Source organism: Lissotriton vulgaris, chromosome 5 (assembly GCF_964263255.1).
Source record: "Lissotriton vulgaris chromosome 5, aLisVul1.2, whole genome shotgun sequence".
NCBI classification, from domain to species: domain Eukaryota; kingdom Metazoa; phylum Chordata; class Amphibia; order Caudata; family Salamandridae; genus Lissotriton; species Lissotriton vulgaris.
Window position 1 is genome coordinate 320,321,912 of NC_141693.1, and position 21,391 is coordinate 320,343,302.

The following is a 21,391-nucleotide window of genomic DNA, read 5'->3' on the forward strand; positions in this document are numbered from 1 at the left end:
GCAGAATATAGCTGCATGTCACAGCTTGGTTAACATTTTAGGAAAGGATGCCTAATTGTAAGGCACAGAAATTCAAAATTAGAACTGGAGGAATTCAGATTGTTGTGAAATATATACAAGTAAACGGTGCACATATGGGCCATGTTACCTGCATTTTAAACTCCAAATCTACCAGCATCTTTCCATTATATGGAAACACAGGCCTACTGTAAATCTATTTCATTTTCTGAGGCCCAAGAGGAAGCACTGGTGCATGCAGCAATTTGACATTTTATGAGCTGGCTTAGCTGCTGGGATCCCTGCAAGAGGGTTTAATTCCTCTCTGATGCATGAAGACTTCCAGGTACAACAGGAGAAGGGATAAACCTTCGACCACGGCTAATGAAAAATCAATTATGACACCAACACGCGCTGGTGTCTTCTATTCCTTTAAGGAAAACTAGCCGCAGGCTGATAGTTTCTCTTCAGGTGTCATAAACTCGCAGGAAATGGGATATTTAGGGTAAGTGTCAGGTGAGTTTGCTAATGGCTGGAAACAAGCGGAAAACATGCACAGCATCTCGTTTTTAGGGCCCCCCATTGAAGTATGAATTTGTAATGGTAAGGAGACGCTGACTTTCCAAACAGCAGCCCCTCTTCCCCTTCTCTGACACGGTTTTAGTTTTGCCAAGATAATTGAAAGCCCAGACCAATAGTAACAATCAACAGTATTACTCACAAAGGCGGGCGAACTCAGGAGCCCGGATCCTCAGGTGATTAAGGCGCGAGGAATTTCCCTCTGTTTTTCTTGGCCGGAAAGTCTTTATTTCCAGATTGCTGATCCCGATAAAAGGAGCTCCTGAGCCGCCCTCCAGATATTCATGACATGTGATTATGCAAATAAGACAAGTAGGAACCACTATGAAAACAAGATGCCAGCCCCAATCGGTTGAGGTTTCCCCTTTCCTACTTAACATATATATTAATGCAAGCACATGCCATGCCAAAAAATACAATTAAAATATATTTTTTTAAATCTCTTTAACTTTTGGGAATATTTGTGGTGCAATTACAGACCATATTTCTGTTAAGTGGAAGCAGCAGTGTACCTGTAGGCACGGGTGACATTTAGTGTTTCCATATATACATGCCAGCTTATAAACGCATTAGTGAACCAACAACACAATCAAAAGTCGTCAAACATGTACGGGAATATTGTTTTCCTCTTTTCTCGACTTGAAGCAGCAGGGCTAACTAACTGGGTCAAAATACTAGGGGGCAGATTTATGTTAACTGGCGCATCCCCAAGGATGCGCCAGTTAACGTGCGCCACAGCTCCGCCACCCATGGTGCAAAAACGGCACAGATGCGTGACGCATATGTGCCGTACATGTGGCGCATTGCTGGAGTTGCGTCGCAAGCGCGACGCAGCTCTAGCAAGGCTCGGGGGTGCCCCATCTTCACAATGCTGCGTCAAGACCTACGCCTGCTTCAAGCAGGCGCAGGGTTTGACGCAGCATTGGCCTGAAAGTGACTGAGTGAAATCTCATAGATTTCACTCAGCCACTTTCAGGAGGCGTTCCTGCGCAGGAACGCCCCCCCCCCCCTGCGCAGGAACGCCTCCTTATGGCGCAGGGCTTTACAACGTGACGCATCTCCTAGATGCGTCATGTTGTAAATAGGGCGCATTGTTTGCGCCACCATTGCGTCAAATAAAGTGACGCAATTGCGGCGCAAAGAGGCGCAAGGGCATCATAAATCTGCCCCTAGGCTTTTTATATGATACATCAATTCATAAATGCAAAATAATCAGCAAATAGTGGGCACTGTACAATACAATTACAAATAATTAAGCAATAATAAATCACAGTGATAATCAGAACTTTGATGCTGTTTGCCTTGTTTTTGCCTGCAGCCCGAATATGACAGGACACAACTGTGGTACCTTTCTTAGCACTTGCTTACAAAGGGTTACTATTTCTCTTGTCATCAGGTTTCCATGTGAATTACATATCATTTGATCCTGATAGGGTTACATGTTCATGTGTGATGTGTGCAAAATACATAACTGGATACAGGATGTCAATAATTCAGGAATCTATTTAGAAATCAAAACATGTGATCGAATGTGTATACCCACATTTGAGTTGTCAGCCACATGCACATGAAAACATTACGAGAAATAATAAATGTGGGTACACAGAACAAGCATAAAACAACGGAACTAGTAGCACGCATATTGCTTTACATTTTCCCCTTACTTTAGAATGTTCGTTAATTTGAGTGTTTACGTAGATTAAGGTCTTATTACCACCCTAACTATTATGTCACTTTAACATTTGGTGCTTTATGATCTTATTCTAAATTTACCATGTGTAACTCATTCTTCAGGTGGCTTCTCATTAGATCTTGTGCTCAACCAACTACAAGTATCCAACCTGACCCCTTTATTATTATTACATTCTTATATAGCGCCAGAATCGACCCCCGAAGGTGTATCTCCACGCTTGCCTTGGGAACCCGTCCTGGTTTTTCCCTGCGAGATAGCCCCTACAGGGCATCCCCAAGGTGAAAGCCAGGCATCCCACCGCGCAGGGGGGGGGGGGTGGGGGCGTTGTGGAGATTAAGCAAGCTTAATGCCCAGAGTTGCAGAGTGTGAACCCATGATTAGGTCAGGCACCGAAGCGAGAATTATCGAGTCAATGGACATTTGAGCTCAAGACCCTGCCATGTCGGGAATTGAACCCTGGTCCCGGGTCTGACCTCTGCTTCAGGGTCTGCCTGCTCTAACCAGTGAGCCACCCTTCTGCACAGAACCTCTAGTAGTGTGCTGAAGAGATTGGACAGAGGTCTGCCACTAGACTGATTATTTATTGTTTATTTTTAAAGTTTTTTTAAACATTTTTGGGTGGAATAAAAAAAAACTGCAGTTGTTTAACTTTGCTTTTTATGTAAACAAATGTTTTATTATGTTCCTTTTTATGTTCAATCCCATGGTTTTGGCAAATTAAATTTGTTGGTCTCTCTTAAAGTCACAATTTCGAAGCATTTTGAAACAGTGTTTACAATGTGCAGCAAAATGCTGCATGTTGATGTCATCTTCGTGTTGCTGTTGTACTTCCAGGGTTGCAACTTCTTCAGCCTCTGCTCCTTGTCATGTTCTTTCACACTCTGCTCGATCTATGTGGTTCAGAAGAGTAGCCTGCAAGAGTTTCCACATTCCGCTCGCCCCAAGGAGTACTAGCCAACTTTAGCTCTATACAGCACCTGTTGGCATAAGGTGAACATGACATGCTATGTATTCCTTTTTTTCCCCTTGCCGGCAGGTAACAAAAAGAACTGCTACTCAAACAATTCATTTTCAGGTACAGTGGTTGTGTTTCTGTCGAAGGCAGCACAATTATGGCCATCTTTCAATGAACCAGCTGTGGAAGGGCCAGTGGATGGCTTTAGTTGGTGGCTGATGCTGTGGAGTTTTGTCAGATGCCATGATGTCCTTAAGTTGTCCGCACAGTGATGTAGCTCAGCAAAATACCAATATAGAAATGGTGTTCTGTGCCGTATGTGTTGTGGGATGTCCAACCCCTACTGCACACAGCCTTCCGCCCTGCACAGTTGGGGTTGCCCAACCATCCAGGTGAGGCCAACCCCCTCTGGGCATGGGATTTGGAATTTTATTATTATCTTCAGTTTGGCAGTACTCCTGTGGTTTCACAGTACCACAGGAATATTGCAGTATCACAAAGGGATCACACTCAGTCCCGCAGCAGTACTGCAGACAAAATTAACATTTTAATAAATGTAAATTACTGGGGCGTGCCTATGAATCCCACGCGCATTCATGGACCTATAAGGAAAGGTCTGCTAACCCTGCACCATATACGCCAGTTTTTCTAAAAATTCAGGACACAGGGGCTGATTCCCTGAGTCCTGTAATGTGGCCACAAGATTTTGTTTAATGTTGCTGCCAGCTAGTCAGATTGTGTAGGTCCTATGGGACCAGGACCAGTCTCGCAGTTGGCAGATGGGAGAAAAAGCTCGCTCAACCAGTTAGAAGTGGGTATTTAAAAATAAATTGAGACCCTGCCTTAAGTGGCTAGGGTATGCCCAGACATAGTTCCCGTGCTTGATTTTCCACTGGAACCAATCTACACCTGACTGAAGAGCTCCAATCAGGGTGAAACCAAACTTGGGCTTCCTATGTTCTTGTTGTGGGAGGACCTGGCCTGGGAGTTCGGGATGGACTATTCCTATTGGAGCAGAGTCAAGAATTATTTGCATTTTGCTGGGTTCAATCTGAGGTGAAATTGTGGGCAAAAGAACTATGGATTGAAATTCTATACCCAATTGCCAGTGGTTAGAAGTATTATAAGCATTACTCCCTTACACGACCCTCCTTCATCCATGCCCCGCACCTTCATCCGCCCAACCCAGCAAGGGTACTTAGCATTTCACGTAACTCCCTTCCTAGGGCTCACGAAACAGGTCGACCCTGCCAGATTACCATGCCACCAGAGCATGCAAAGCAAAGTGCGCCCAAACCTCTGAACCTCTGCCCGCAAGTCCTTCCCTCTCTCTTACCCATTGAAACTCCCTCTAGGGCTCTTGACTCTAGCCGACCTAGCCCTTCCCCCATGCTACCAGCACTTGCTAACAGAAGCACTCCCAAACCTCCGACCTCTCAACCGCAAAATCCCCCCACCCTATGGGACATGAAAACTCCTGCTATGGTTCGTGACATGGATCGACCTAGTCTCACTACCAGGCTACCAGCACACTCCCTCATAATCACTCCTACACCCTCGGCCCTCTGCACGCATGAGCCCCCGACTTATAATGATATTGACACTCTGCACCGCAGAGCTGCTGAACTTACCCATAGCATCCACAATGCCATTCTGGATCTAAAGAATCTCCTGCACCTCACTGAACATTCCTTTGCATATCTCATGCTCTCGCACTACTCTACTCCTGCCCCTTCCTTCTTGCCCCTCCTTCACCCCTTACCGCTATCCATGAGATACCTGCGTCCCTGCAAGCAGCCTTGCTACCTCTCTGAGAAGGAAACTCTGGCCCTCCTCCTTACTTAAAAACCTGCCCTCTTACACCTAGCCTTCTAGACCTTATAGAGGAAGAAGTCGCAGAATTTCTCATTAGCTACAAATCTGCTCTGTTAACCTCCTGCCCCGCAGATCTGAGTGTCAAACTCCCTATTCCATATTACATCTAACCCCAACAGATCAGCTACCACCCACTACAGAGGAGGGTTCAATAGCAACCTAAAGCTAGCACCCATCTCTGCCCCTAGTCACGACTCACACACCAACCCCCCACTATCCGGTCTCCTAATTAACAGTGGCTCAGCAGTAAAAGATGCCTCGGATATCACTGATTTCACACTGAGCCAAAAATCGGACTTGGCGATCCTGACAGAATCCTGGATCAATGATTCCTCATCGCCCTGCCTTGACCTCTTAGTCCCGCCCAATTACAACACTGTAAGGCTGGACAGACAATCCAATTAAAAAGGGGGAGGCATTGCCTACATCTACGGCTCTAACCTCCTCATTACCGAGCTTCCGGCAGATCCTACAGACTCCTGTGAATACCTTGCACTGTCTATATGCAACAATATCACCCCACTGTGCAGACTGCAGATCTTCTACCACCCCCAGGCATGAAAGGCACCTTCACTTACCACCTTATGGAAATTCTCACAGACAAGGTCTCGCCTAACTCCAATGACATTTTCCTTGGTGATTTTAACTTACATTGGAACGACCCCAAGAACCCGCAGGTCAACGCCATCAGAGACTTCCTGACTAACCAAGCCCTCACCCAAGCCTGCTCACTCCCAACGCACTCAAAAGGCGCCACACTTGACTGAATCATCTCCAAGGAATCAGCGGTCAAGCTTATCTCCATAGCCCCATGCGACTGGTCTGACCACCACGCTATCACATTCCTACTGCCTGGCACCCACAAGACATGGTCACCTCATCTCGTGATTCCCAAACGCTGGGTTAGAGACACCAAGAACCTGGATCATGGGAAACTGTCTGCCCACTGTGAGGCTGACCTCCCCTCCTTCTGTTTCCATGGTCAAAAACCTCACTGACCATTATTCCACAACCATATCCAACATTCTTGATGACCTTGCTCCGTTAAAACTAAAAAGAACCCGGATCAAAGACAAGAACCCCTGGTTCTGGGGTTCAGAGATCTGTGCCATATCTGTTATTTTGGCAAATAAAATCTGTTTTTAAAAAAAAAAAAAAGACAGGAACCCCGGTTCAATGGATCCCTGAACAATGTGAAGAAATCCCTCTGGCAGGCTGAACGCAACTGGAAACAGCACCCATCAGCAGCCCATCTACATCTTCTCAGCCAGTCCAGATATGCATACAATAGGAAAGTCTGCAACTCAAAAAAAATCATTATTTAGAACAGAACTGGAGAACGCCAAGAATAGACCGCACAAGCTATTTGCACTGGTCAAACACCAATCTAACAAAGTGGCTAACACCTCCAAAGAAACCCCTAAAGCGCCAATAACATGAGAGGAATATCCCTCCTTCTTCTGTGACAAAATCTCTGCCCTATGAAATTATCTTAAATCAGCAACGCTCTCCCAAATCTCACTGGCTCCACCTCCTCTATCCGCGCTGCCTTCCCAGACTTCACCCAAAAACCTAGCGCACTGGTCGAACTTTAAAGTTTACGAGGAACATTCTGCCTTAAAAATTCTGTCTTCCTTAAACCAGAACAATCACTACAACAATCCTCTCCCCTCTAACTGCCTAACCCCCGCCTCTCAAGCTATCATCCCCTCTTGGATTGCAATAATCGATGCATGTCTCCTACAGGGAACGATACCTGACTCTCTTAAAGCAGGCTAAGTCGTCCCTGACTTAAAAAAACCTACACTGGATCCTGCTTCCCCTGACAACTATAGACTTTCATCCAACATCCAACTCTTAGCGAAAGTTCTTGAGAAATGCGAACAGCAGCAGCTGAGCCAACACATCACCAACTTTCACCTACTAGATGACTTCCAATCCGGATTCAGACCTGGTCACAGCACTGAAGCCACCATCCTACACATCATGGATGATGCCTTACAAGCCCTTGACCAAGGTAAACCATGTCTCCTAATCCTCCTTGACCTATACTCAGCGTTCGATACGGTTAACCACGAAACACTCCTTGAACGCCTCAAACTCGGATGGGACTGGATTGCACCGTTCTAGAATGGTTCAGGTCCTTCCTCCAGAATCGTTCACAGAGAATCCTAATCTATGGTACCTTATCCAATCACGGTTGGAGTTCCCCAAGGATCAAACCTGTCCCCAACCCTCTTCAACCTTTATCTTGAATCGCTCACAGAGGTGTTTCGTACTGCCAATATCGCCTACGAGATATATGCCGATGAACATACAGATCTACATTAAAATCTCTTTTCCTGAGGAAATTTTCCACCTGAATGAGGCCTTGAAGCTGACTGTGCACTGACTCACCTCTAACCAGCTCAAACTTAACACAAAAGAAACTGCATTTCTCCTCATCTCACCAAACGAAAACAACCCCGACATTCAAGAATGGTTCAAGACTATTAGCGCGTTAAACTGCACCCCTATTATTGCAGACTCTGCCAAATCCCTTGGTGTTGCGTGCTTATCTAGGTTCCTGATCGATACTGTGACCTTATGCCCCTATTCGGCTATAAAGCCATTTATTCCCTATATTGGCATAACCGTTCAAGTGCGATTTTCTGTAAAGTCATCTCTGGCCTCACACGAACAGAGCCACATTCCAGCATGACTCTCTGCTACTTCCTTTGCGACCAATTAGTGCAATGACAGAGCAGCAGTCACTATCTGATATTCCTAGATAACACTCCGAGTTCTTCAACAAGATAAAAACTTAGCAAACCTGGAAATCCCCGCTTGCTATGTTTTGATTAGTAATGGAACTCTAATGAGCAACTGATAACTGTCACTTCCTAGTGACATCTTTAATTGACGTCTTATGTCCAGCAAACTTGCGTCAAACCCGGCACCTGTCAGGTATAAATATTACCAACGTTGCCTTAAGCAATGAGCGTTGCCTGTTGCTGATGCCAGCTGCCTGCATGACCCTGTGTTGGTAAACCTAGCACTCTGTCGCTGCAGCCTGCTATCCTGTGGTGGTGAAGCTACTGATTACCATTATCGCCGCTACAGCGCGAACTATGGTGCAGTACGCTTGAGGAGCCGTGCAGCCGTCCTCTGCGAAGACATCCAGCCCAGCTGCCCGCGGACGCTGTCACCCCTCCTTCCTCGACGCGCTGAAGAGAGAAGCCGCTGCATTTCTCGTGCAGAGAAATCCAGTCCCGGCGCTTCCGGTTTACCCTCGCAGGTGACTGGGATATCGAGAGAGACCCCTGAAGGAGATACCAATCCTCCATCATTCTATTCAGAGGTATGGTGTTGACTAAACCCTTAGACGAGAATTCTTGAAACAAACCTTGGCAAAACCAACTTAACTTAAGCTACTTACTTACTCCCCTTCTCACGTGTTAGGCTTAGGTCAGGCACACTGGGGTAGGCTTAGTTAGAAGCACCAGTTGAGTATGTTAGCCTAATGTATATATGACTGTATATATGTTTTATTACTTTTAAACCATTGTATGGCTAAGAAACCATATCAATGCTTTTACAGTTCTATTTCGCAATTTTTATCTTACTGTACGTACTTTTTATAATAACAGTTATTGCAATTGTGGCAATTCATTTCTCTTGTACGAGAAGAAAGACTGTTCAATAAATGTTAACCTTTATTGATACACGCCCGTCTCTCTATTCTCTACATACCGTGAAAGTAAACTGCACTAGACTGACTGAGTGAAATCTATGTCTATTGTTTCACACGACCCTAGAGATCGACTCTTGATCTGAGGAGCAAAGTTGTCATGTTGCACGGTTGTTGGAAAACTGAATCCCTTCTTGTCTGTGCCAAGGAAGCTGATCACTTCCTATGCAGAGAAGAAAGTTTCCAGTGACCTCTGAGCTAGTTGGTAACACAACCTAATTAAGTTTAGCATAGTCAGTGGAGACCTGGAATATAAGCAGTTCCACGTCGATACTACTGTTTATGTTATTCCAATGCGCAGGGCCTAGTGGGAAACTAGGAACTACACTACATGGCGCCCTAACGTTTGGTAAGGCGATAAACTAACGCAAGACTTGTAGAGTAACTCAGTCGTGCATATTTCACACCCCTTTCTCCCGTAAATACTCCAATAGACGTCTGGAGTGAGTGAAAGGTTAAAATCCGCCCGACCTTAGTAGGAAGAGATTCCTATGTAAAGCTCTGGTTTATTCAACGTTGAAGGATACAGTGTTCCAAAATATTGTGCATCTAATCTTTGTCTCCTTGGAGACCTACTCTGCAAAAACTGCATTTTTAAAAATGGCAGTACAAAACAACGGCACCACTGGGGCCGCAGCAGATGCGACTCAGCAGGGTCCCGAATACGCAGACCCGGATGCTATTATCATCCCGGTCCAGTTAAGAAGATCTATAACTTTAAAACTTATAGAGAACGGACTGACACCTCAGGGTGGTACAGTAATTTTCGTGATAGAGGCTCACGGGTATCGGCAGACAGAGGTATTCTATTCATGGATAAACTTTCCAGCGGTAAACGCTATAACACAAGAGTTTCACTATTACAAAATAGAGGAACCTCCGGGAGAGTACGCTCCTTTCGAGGAGATTGAAATCCCACTTAAATTTCAAGAGCACCTGCTCTGGTTTAATGGCGCCCTAAAACACAATGATCACATAACCAGGCTCGGTCCACTAGGTAGACCAGGAGCCACGTGGCCGGTTCTAGCCAGCTACACACCACATCCTGACATTGCAAGAATGTCTAGAGAAGAGCTGTTAGAACAGCTAAACACATTAATAAAAATACATAGGCAATTAGTCCAATATGTAATACGGACTGCAACAGTCCAGCCAGCTGTTAATTCACACCAGCTGACCCCTCATCAGGGGAACACAAATAAAATTACACCACAGAACATACAGTCATGTCTTGGTAAAACACCCGTAAAACGGGAACAAATTCCTTTCTGGTTAGCCCAGAAAATCACTCAAATAGAGGCAGTATTTCCTGATACTACCCCTATTGAGAAACACAGAATCTTGACCATCTGCCTTCCTATGGGAATCGCACCACACGTGGAGGACTGCGACACTTGGGGTACAGTCTTTGCTTCCATTTACACAAAAACACACGGTGTTCCGTCTATGGCGGTAATACCAGAAGTGCTAAAACAGATTCAAAATGAATTCGGTCCGGAGCCCGCTTTAAATCTAGGTATGAAATTACTGAAAGACTTCAAGCAGGTCACGGCTATATTATTAGCCAACGTAAAGGGAGAAGCAGCATCTGTGGCGATCCGCCAGAAGTTGAAGGAAACAGATATAAAAGATCCTGTTGAGCTAGCAAAAATCATAGAAAAATGCTATGAAGAATTAGGTAGAGACAGCTTGGGTGGAAAACCAGTTAAGCCCCAACTGCTCGAAAATCCTGAAAAATTATTTATTAAAAATAATTTAAACACTCCTAAAAAGAGCTGGGATGGAAATAAACAATCCAATCCCAAGGAAAAAGTTTTCCAGTCCAGAGGAAGGTCTCCTCGACGGAGGGAAAGAACTCCGACTCGAGAACGCCAGTCTCCCCAACGGGAGCCCTCTGAGAAAAGATATAACCTTAGAAATAGGGATAATATAAAAAAACCTGATAGATATCAAAGTGTTGATACGCGTCCCTCTCGATCTCTTCCACAGAATTCGGAAAGGACGGTCAGACCCAGGAGAGCACACCAAGTCCAAAGACAAGGAACCTGCTCAGAGTAAAAAATCTCAATTTCCTAAAAAGAAGGTAGCCAGCATTAGAGTAATCAACCATGCCGAGAATACTGAGGACACAGTTGAAAAACGGGGAGTGGGCATTGACAATGTTGGACAGTGCAGCAGAAATCAGTATAGCGCGCAAGAACTTGATGAGTCATCTGGAGACAGTGGACACAAATGAATACATTCAGGTTGAAACTGCCGACACCAGACTTAGCGAGCCCCATAAAATATACGAAATAACATTGCGTATGGAGGGTGATAAGACTAGGAAAATTAAGGGTCTATTTTGGGATAAGCTCTCAAAAGGCTATGATATTCTGTTAGCTGAAAAAGATTGGCCCCCAGAGTTTGTCAGGGAGTGCCCTCGTGGCGAAGAAGTGATTATGCCTGCCTTCTCGAATCACATACCGATTCACAAAAAATACACATACGCAAGGAAATGGGCAGTAGCCCAGGCACCTGCATTGTATAAAAATCACGTAGGATGGGATGAGGATTCAACGCCTCACAAAATCCAATTAAAAAGTGAACCAACTGCCCAACGGCAGTATCCCATAAAGCAAGAAGCTAAAAAACAGGTCAGGGAGATCTTAGATCAACTTGAATACCAGGAGGTGATTGAAACATGCACCTCTCAAATGAACAATCCTTTGTTTCCTGTCTCCAAGCCAGACAATTCATATCGTCTAGTTTTGGACTACAGACATCTTAATACTTGTTGCAAAACTTTTGCAGTACAAAACTCGCATAGTGCAGCCCTAATGAATAATATAGTTAGGAAAAAATATAAAACGACATTAGACATTTCTAATGGTTTCTTTTGTCAAAACATTGCACCGGAAAGCAGATATTTGACCGCTTTCTCCGCATTTGGGTCGCAGAAAAAATTCTGTCGACTCCCACAGGGGTTCAAGAACAGCCCAGGACTATTCTCAGCTAGGGTAACAGAGTTACTACAAATCTATGATGATGAAGCATTATCTTACGTAGATGATATTTATCTCACAGACGACGACTTGGATACTCACTTGAAAAGAGTGAACACCATTATACTTGGGTTCGCAGCAGAGGGTTACAAATTCAACTTTAAAAAGTCTCGAATTGCCCATCTGACAGTACTATTCTTAGGGTACGAATTATCAAGTGAAGGGAAAAGCCTAGCGGACAACTTCTTAGAGAAGTGCGCTGTACTCCAAGCTCCAAAAACGCTGAAGAATTTACAATCAATACTAGGTTTTCTGAATTTCGGAAGAACTTACATTCTAAATTACGCAGAGAGGGCTAAACCTCTCTACGAACTAATTAAACCTGATTTAAAACAAATCAATTGGACTCAAAAACACACAGAAATTTTGAGATCACTGCAAACAGACATGTTAGCAAAAACAAAATTAGATACACGTGACAACACACGTGATCTTGTAATCCGAGTCATCCCAGGAAGATGCGGATTCACGTACCTAACCTCTAATGAGGGAGAAAAGGTACCTATTTCAATTAAATCTCACTTGTACACACAAGCAGAAAAAGCATTCAGTCACACAGAAAGAACTGTGAACGCAGTGCAAATCGCATTAGCAAATGAACGAGAACTAGCACACGGCAAACGGATTAATATCCTTACAGCGGAATCCGCCTTCGAAGCGCTATTCAGCCCAGTAAACCTGCCTACAGTGTCACTGGATCCGAAATGGATACAGTGCATAGAGTCTCTAGGAGCGGAAGATGTGAAATACTATTTCGCCCCGCAATACGAAGAACTGAATGATTTAGAATATGAAGAAGAATATCCTCTGCCAATCGAAATTCTGCCTCTCCCACAATACGCCTGTATAATCTATACAGATAGCTTTGTACAGCATTTCAATGTAGAGAGTAAATCCTACAATGCAGCATGTGCGATTATTAAAGGTCGTTGGCTGTGCGGTAAATTCAGACCGAAAGTAACAAAAACTGAATCTGTAAGAAACTGTTCGGTTCAGAGAACTGAGATCAGATCTTTAAAGATGGCGCTCGAAAATGCAGAACGCGAATTCCCCACACTTATCGTGTGCGATTCTCATTTTTGCGTCAATTCTTACAACAACAAACTGCAGAGTTGGATCGAGAACGATTACAAAGATGACACAGGTGCCACAATAAAGCATAAAAAGCTCTGGAACGAGGTAGCTCTTTTACACAAAGAACTACAAAAGACTCACGTGATTCACGCACAGAGTCTTCAACGTGATGGCGTTCACGTTGCAGGGAATTCATTGGCTAATACAGCCAAAGCGGAAGCAACTAACCCGGCTTCCGTAGCCACAAAAAAGCGTACAGATAAGTATATAGACGGGGAAACCATGCTAGCAGTAAAAACGACCGTAAAAGGCGACTGTGCAGCACTACCCGTAAACTATCCACTCAATTATGCATACATAATCGATGCAAACTCCGTTCCTTTTGCTCGAATCCCTGGAGTGGGGGATAGAGTAATTCCAAACAGGAGCAGGAGGGGCTTCCTCTTACTGGAAGCACATATGGGGTTGGGTTTGAGACACCAAACAATCAAAGCCTCTCTGAAAGAATTACAATCAGAGTACTGGTGGCCAGGAATGAGTATAGATATTCAATGTTTTGCTCAAAATTGTGAAGACTGCAACAGAGATCGCAGTAATGAACAGGCCAGTGTAGTTTCAGGATCCCTTCTAGACAGCATAAGGCGGTCTATCTGCGCAATCAAAGAAGAGAAGCGCGTCCCAGTGTACAACGTTTAAGACAAAATGCACTTAAATAATGAGGCCATCAGCGCTCGGCTGACGCTAGAACGGTTATAAAAGATTTGCGAGTCCATATCGGCATATACGCAATTACCACGTTCCAGTCTGACCAGGGTCCTGCTTTCAGCTCTCGAGCTTATAAGGAGGCCATGGCTAGCATGGGAATTGGGTTGTGGTATTCTTGTCAGTCATACAATAGTGTGATAGAAAGAAAAAACCGGGGCATAAAGCAATCTATAACAGCGAAGGTATTAGGTTCAGGCGCTGGGTGGGTCAAACATTTAATAAGTGTCCAGACTAGTCTTAACAACATGCCAAGAAATTCTCTAAAAGGTTTCAGCCCATACGAACTATTGTTCGGAATTAGAATGAACGTTCAGGACCTCGATAGTCAGATGTCAGTGGTACAAGAAGAAACAAAGCACTTTGATGTAAAGGATCGTTTGGCTGTTTTACAGGAACTGAATGAAACAAGAAAATCATTAAGCAACATAAAGTTAAAGCAACAGCCAAGTACCACTGACGAGGCACCACCCGCAACAGCCCCAGCAAGGCCTGTCTGGATTCCAAAGATTGGGGATCTAGTCAGGGAAAAGATCGCGGTGAAGAAGGAATTTGGGCCTTCTTACAGAAAAGCAGTACCTGTCTTAGCAGTCACCGGAACAAGATCAGTTGTGCTACCGCCCCTTGCTGGTAAAAAGGAGAACAGAATCGTGTCCATCGATCTGGTAAAACCACAAGCATGTGGCCTATAATCAACAGTAGGCCCAGTGGGCTCCCAAGAAACAACAGAATACCCAAACTTGCAACAATCCAAGAGGTTCAAACTGAAAGACTCATCACATTCGATCAGCCTGCAGTGCACAATGAAGGACTATGCAATACAGCCATGGAACTCGTGCCTCTTGAAACACAGATTGAAACAGTTCATCAAGAAACAACACCAGTCTACACTAATGTGGCATCAGAAAGTGCTACAGAGAGACAGATTGAAAGAACAATCCCATCAATTGACAGAACTGCCTCTGGTTATTTCATCAACTTCGACAACTTCTCTGAAGATCAAAATGAGCCCGAAGTGATGCCAGAAACAAAAAAGTCTTTTAAAGAAAAAGCAGCTGAACTCTTTCAACAACTGAAGGAAATCTACCTTATTTCCCCTTGGCTAGAGTTCTGGTTCGGTCTAGGTGTATTTTTCCTCCTGCTTTGGCTCATCATGGTACTATGTTTGGGAAAATTCATTGAAGGAAAATATATTACAATGGACACAGCAAGTCAGAACATCAACCTAGTCCTGAAACCACACAGATCATCACACATGAAGAAAAGAGAACTGTCAACAGTAAATGTCACAGCAATTCCAATACCTGGTGGGGTAGTATGGGAGAAAACAGACTATGAGATCTATGGTCCGGTCGAAATCCTGAAGTATCCTCATCAACTAAAGGTTTCCTTAAGTGACTTTGTTACTCCTAGTACATTCTCTGATGATTGGGACTTTAACAGTATTAATGACATGATGTCTGATTTAGTAATGTCAGCTAGATTCACAGATCATGATTATTTACAAGGTTCATCTAGTTATGAGCAGTTATTCTGTTACACCCACTATGGGGGATCATTACTTGCATAAATCTGCACAGCCTAGAAATGTTTTTATGTATAATCAATGGGAACATTGTTCTACACCACCTAAAAGCAGTTCTAAAGCATTTTTTGAGAAATTCAAATACTTCTCAGGGTTTAACACCAGTGATGCAGAAACGTTTTATTATAAACTGTTAGACAAAACAGGAATGAAAACAATGCTGACAAATTCTAAATTGATATATTCAGAAGCATTTTATGACAAAATGATGACACTTGGTTTTGATTATTGGAAAAATAATATTGAAACGAAAACGATTTGGGGTACAAAAGATTGGCAGGTGCAAGGCATAGAAGCACTATTTAGAACCTGCATGATACCAGAACAAATGTTATTTTTAAATGACACTGTACACCAAACATCTTGTCTTGGCCTAGCTAAGATCAAAGACCTTAAAACACCGTCTATACCAAAGCCAATAGCTGAGAATGCAACTGCAGATAATGAGTTAGACGTGTCACACATTTTACATTTCAACAGAACACATCCTGATTGGAAAAAGTGGTTAATCTGGCCTACAGACACAAATAGCTGTCAAGATAGATTCCTGAACAAAACACAGGGTTTAAAAATGACCAGATTAGACTCAAGATACTCCCAGAGACAGCATCCAGGGATTATAACAACATACAGTGTAGGGAAACTCTGCCTAGAATGGCTAACTACATCCACACTGGCTGAAATTAAGCAACACTTGTCTTTATTAAAAGATGGTGCTGATTTGCGCGATTTCATTCTTGGACCACGCAAACAGCGTCAAAAGCGTTTCATAGCGACCAGCATCTATGCAGCTTACAACGAGGCTTGGAAAGTAAAGCAAATTGAAACTGCTGAAAAGATACGAGAAATTGATCGTATTAATTTGGAGAATTCACTTTCTGTGGTAGACAATGGGTTAATGACTCTGTCTTCCAGAATATATTCGTTGGACAATATTGTATCATCTGCCTTTGATGTGATAGACAGAGATTTGCTAATGTTACAACATGGCCAGTCTCAATTGCGCTCTATTATAGAATTAGGCTGGACGCTGCAAAATCTTCGTTCAGGCTATGTGCCTTGGCGTTTAATCAACACAACGTCATTATTTTCCAGTTTTAACCTTACTGATAAACAGATCAGTTTGGCAAAGAAAGGAGCAGACTATACAATCCTGAGCATCGAAAAACTCGAGAGATTACCATTGACAATGTCAGAGAGTCCTGTCATTGAATGGATAATACACGGAATTATCACCATTCCGATAACAACTTTCCGATTTAAAAAGTGCCTTGAATACATACCTGCTGGCCAATATGAACAATTGGGTAAGGGATATGTAAAATCCGAATGGAAATTACCAAACACTCATTCTTGCCATAGTGACAGCGACAAAAATGTATTTCTTAGTGGTGACAACTGTAAACACTCACTAAGCGGTATACTTTTGTGTCAGGGTATTAATTTACACGGAGCATGTGATGGAAATTCAAACAACCTTTCATGCCACCAGCTAGTCACACCTGCAACTCAGATAGAGCCCTTCTTTATGCAACTCGCGAACGGGAGTTACATTCTAAGAACGGATCACAGGTGCTGTGGCCTCGCGCCAGGGAAAAGTTATCTAGTACAAGTAACGTCCATGGTCAAATGTTGCATGCAAGCATTGTTCCCGAGCGGGCCTCCAGACATAGTGACTCCCCTCTGGCCTCGTCTGAATCTCTATTCTATACGAATTGATACATTAAGCAAAATGAAATCTGTGCTTTTACAGACAACAGTGCCTATAACGTCATCTAAAGAGACGTATGATCTTCTAGTCGCAAGGACGGCTACTGAGGTCCATGACCTTTTATCAACAAATTGCCCCGTGCATTTCGTAGAAATGTTGAGCCAACTCCTTAACATGTCTAGTGCAACAAGCATCCCAGGCATATTTAAGACAGTCTTTACGGGACTGCTAACACCCTTCCAGGCAATTTTGGGAATCTTTCCTAATTTTGTGCACTCCATTTTTGGTGGTATTCCACTATTTTTTGGACTCATCGCAGGGATTCTATTTTTGACCCTCCTGCTACGTTATGGCAAGCCTCGCCTCAGACATAGCTCCCATGGGAATGGAAGAGACAATCCTAGCAATGCGCTACAGGGACAGGATAACTAACGTCCTCGGATTGGCCAGGCTGAGAGATCTAAACATGACCTGGTTCCTTTCATTCAGACCGATATGGCAAAATTGCATTTTACCTGTGCTACGGTGTATGCTTTGCGGCGATGAATGCGTGTTGGACATCTGTCTTTCACTTCCATCAGCAGTACCAATGGACGTCGATACTTTGCTCAGTCCAATAACGGCTCACGCATTGTGTTGTCCCCAGCGGCTACCAATCCTGATGACGGCATTCGTGGAGACTCCTGTACTACAGCCAAGTGGTAACAGTGGAGCGAGTGACAAAAGCAACATCATCCAGGTACAACGTTCTGTGAGCATTGCTGGTCCTGCCTTCGATGACAGCAATCATTCTCACACCTGCCAAGTTACAGCGCTATCTAATTTGGTTGAACTATCACCTGATTTTGTAGACCAATTCTTTGCGAGCCTGTCTGATACGATGTTCTCACCCACAGAGAAACAATAACTTTTTGAGAAGCTTTCCGACACACAGCGTTCCCATGAACTCTGAATTCGGCCTTCAGTTTTGATCAACAAAAACTGCCAAGTGCTTTGGAAATATATTTTTCTTTGAATTGGACAATTTTTTTTATATTGACCTTTTTTTGGCACAAACAATTCTTTGCTTAACGTAAAAACTATTCTTAGAGAACAGAAGCTTCACACTTCTATTTCTAAACACATCTAGAGACATAACAACATAACACCAGCCTCTAGCACACATGTTATTACAATGCATTTTTATGTGATGATTTATCTCGCATTTCTTCTGTCAGAGATACCTCATGTGTAATTCCTTTTGCATAATCGTTCATTGATTTCATATGCAATTATTTTTTGAATGATTACTATGCTTTAAAAAACGTACAGTACCTAAATTCCATGTATTACAAGTACGCCTATTTCGAATGCATTTATGTATTTTGGGGTGGGCAATGATACACATGCATCTAATTGCTTAGTTTTAGTAATTTTGATGGACATGAAAACGTGGAGTGGGTGTTGCGTGCTTATCTAGGTTCCTGATCGATACTGTGACCTTATGCCCCTATTCGGCTATAAAGCCATTTATTCCCTATATTGGCATAACCGTTCAAGTGCGATTTTCTGTAAAGTCATCTCTGGCCTCACACGAACAGAGCCACATTCCAGCATGACTCTCTGCTACTTCCTTTGCGACCAATTAGTGCAATGACAGAGCAGCAGTCACTATCTGATATTCCTAGATAACACTCCGAGTTCTTCAACAAGATAAAAACTTAGCAAACCTGGAAATCCCCGCTTGCTATGTTTTGATTAGTAATGGAACTCTAATGAGCAACTGATAACTGTCACTTCCTAGTGACATCTTTAATTGACGTCTTATGTCCAGCAAACTTGCGTCAAACCCGGCACCTGTCAGGTATAAATATTACCAACGTTGCCTTAAGCAATGAGCGTTGCCTGTTGCTGATGCCAGCTGCCTGCATGACCCTGTGTTGGTAAACCTAGCACTCTGTCGCTGCAGCCTGCTATCCTGTGGTGGTGAAGCTACTGATTACCATTATCGCCGCTACAGCGCGAACTATGGTGCAGTACGCTTGAGGAGCCGTGCAGCCGTCCTCTGCGAAGACATCCAGCCCAGCTGCCCGTGGACGCTGTCACCCCTCCTTCCTCGACGCGCTGAAGAGAGAAGCCGCTGCATTTCTCGTGCAGAGAAATCCAGTCCCGGCGCTTCCGGTTTACCCTCGCAGGTGACTGGGATATCGAGAGAGACCCCTGAAGGAGATACCAATCCTCCATCATTCTATTCAGAGGTATGGTGTTGACTAAACCCTTAGACGAGAATTCTTGAAACAAACCTTGGCAAAACCAACTTAACTTAAGCTACTTACTTACTCCCCTTCTCACGTGTTAGGCTTAGGTCAGGCACACTGGGGTAGGCTTAGTTAGAAGCACCAGTTGAGTATGTTAGCCTAATGTATATATGACTGTATATATGTTTTATTACTTTTAAACCATTGTATGGCTAAGAAACCATATCAATGCTTTTACAGTTCTATTTCGCAATTCTTATCTTACTGTACGTACTTTTTATAATAACAGTTATTGCAATTGTGGCAATTCATTTCTCTTGTACGAGAAGAAAGACTGTTCAATAAATGTTAACCTTTATTGATACACGCCCGTCTCTCTATTCTCTACATACTGTGAAAGTAAACTGCACTAGACTGACTGAGTGAAATCTACGTCTATTGTTTCACACGACCCTAGAGATCGACTCTTGATCTGAGGAGCAAAGTTGTCATGTTGCACGGTTGTTGGAAAACTGAATCCCTTCTTGTCTGTGCCAAGGAAGCTGATCACTTCCTATGCAGAGAAGAAAGTTTCCAGTGACCTCTGAGCTAGTTGGTAACACAACCTAATTAAGTTTAGCATAGTCAGTGGAGACCTGGAATATAAGCAGTTCCACGTCGATACTACTGTTTATGTTATTCCAATGCGCAGGGCCTAGTGGGAAACTAGGAACTACACTACATTGGGATAACCCTTGGTGGCAGCTTGAATATGCATGGCCATATCAATTTGATGGTCAAAACCGCCAGATTTCACCTGAGCTACCTAAGAAACTTGAAACCCTTCCTCGACACTCCCGACCTAAAAATGACAAACCAGATGCTAGTCATTACGAGACTAGAATATGGATGCTCCACCCTCACAGGACTACCCAAGAGCTTGTTAGCCCCACTGAAAGCTTGCCTCAATGCCGCCACCAGACTCCTAAGTGGTTCAAAGAAATTCACCCACATTTGAAAGCTCTCGAGGTCAGGATCCAACTTAAGCTGGCTTGCATCACCCAAAAGGCTATATATCCAATTCCCTGGCACATCTGGCCCAGAAACTGTTGAAATCCATGGGAACAAGAAATTCCCGATCTGCCAGAGACCTTTTGCTCCAACCGACATGCTTGCGGAAAAAAACCCCACACAATCTGGCATTCTCCAGGGCCGCACCTAGAATCTGGAACTCACTCCCGCCCGCCATCAGAAGACTTCCCTCTCTGGCTTGCTTCAAAAAAGAGGCCAAAACTTTCCTAATGGGCAAATTCCTCCCCTAATGCTGGCAGTACCTGCAACTCAGTGTCCCTATTACACCCACTATCTTGGCATTAGCCATGGTCTTCCTGGATGATACTCACCCACACTAAGCATTTTTTTTTAATGTTACCACCTTTTTTTTTCTCACAGTTATCCTGGGATTGAAACTGCCTGCCTCTTCGTAAAATGTATCTCCCTGTTTTTATCCTACCTGTATCCTTCTCCCCCAAAGTCCTTTGTTTACCTCCTATCTTTCCTGTAAAGTGTGCTGATGCCCTCACAGGTCTGGTTCGCGCTCTATAAAACTCTAAATAAAATAAATAAATAAAAATACTCCCATCACCTTTTGTTTGTTATCTGAGGGTTAACCCCTTCATGCTAAACCAAGACCCTTCTTAACTGTTAAGTTCCCAAAAATAGATGAACAGATTTACACCAATTCACAAATAGCACGCTTTCTGAGTGAAGTTCCAACATTTTGCCAAGTTTTGTGTCATTTCAATCAGCCATTTTTTCTCTATATCATACTGATGTAGGCACTATTCTCACCAACGAAGCCTTAAAAATAAAAAAATCATGGGTCAACTGTAGGCTAAGCCCTGTGGCCAACTCCTGCTGTGCTCAGTCAAAGGCTGTGCACTCCAAACTCGGCTGTCTGCATCCGAGTGAGCACAAGTTCTGTGCACAGTCCAGGCCCTGTAACCAGTCTACACAGAGCACAGCCTTCAGCTACGTGCCGTTGTGTGAAGCTGCTTGTGCAAAATTGGGTGCAGCCAACCCTGCTGCACATGGGCTTCAGCTGCAAACAGCAAGGTTTGGACACCCAAGTCAGGGTGGGTGCAGAGCCTGGCTAACGTTATGAGAACCA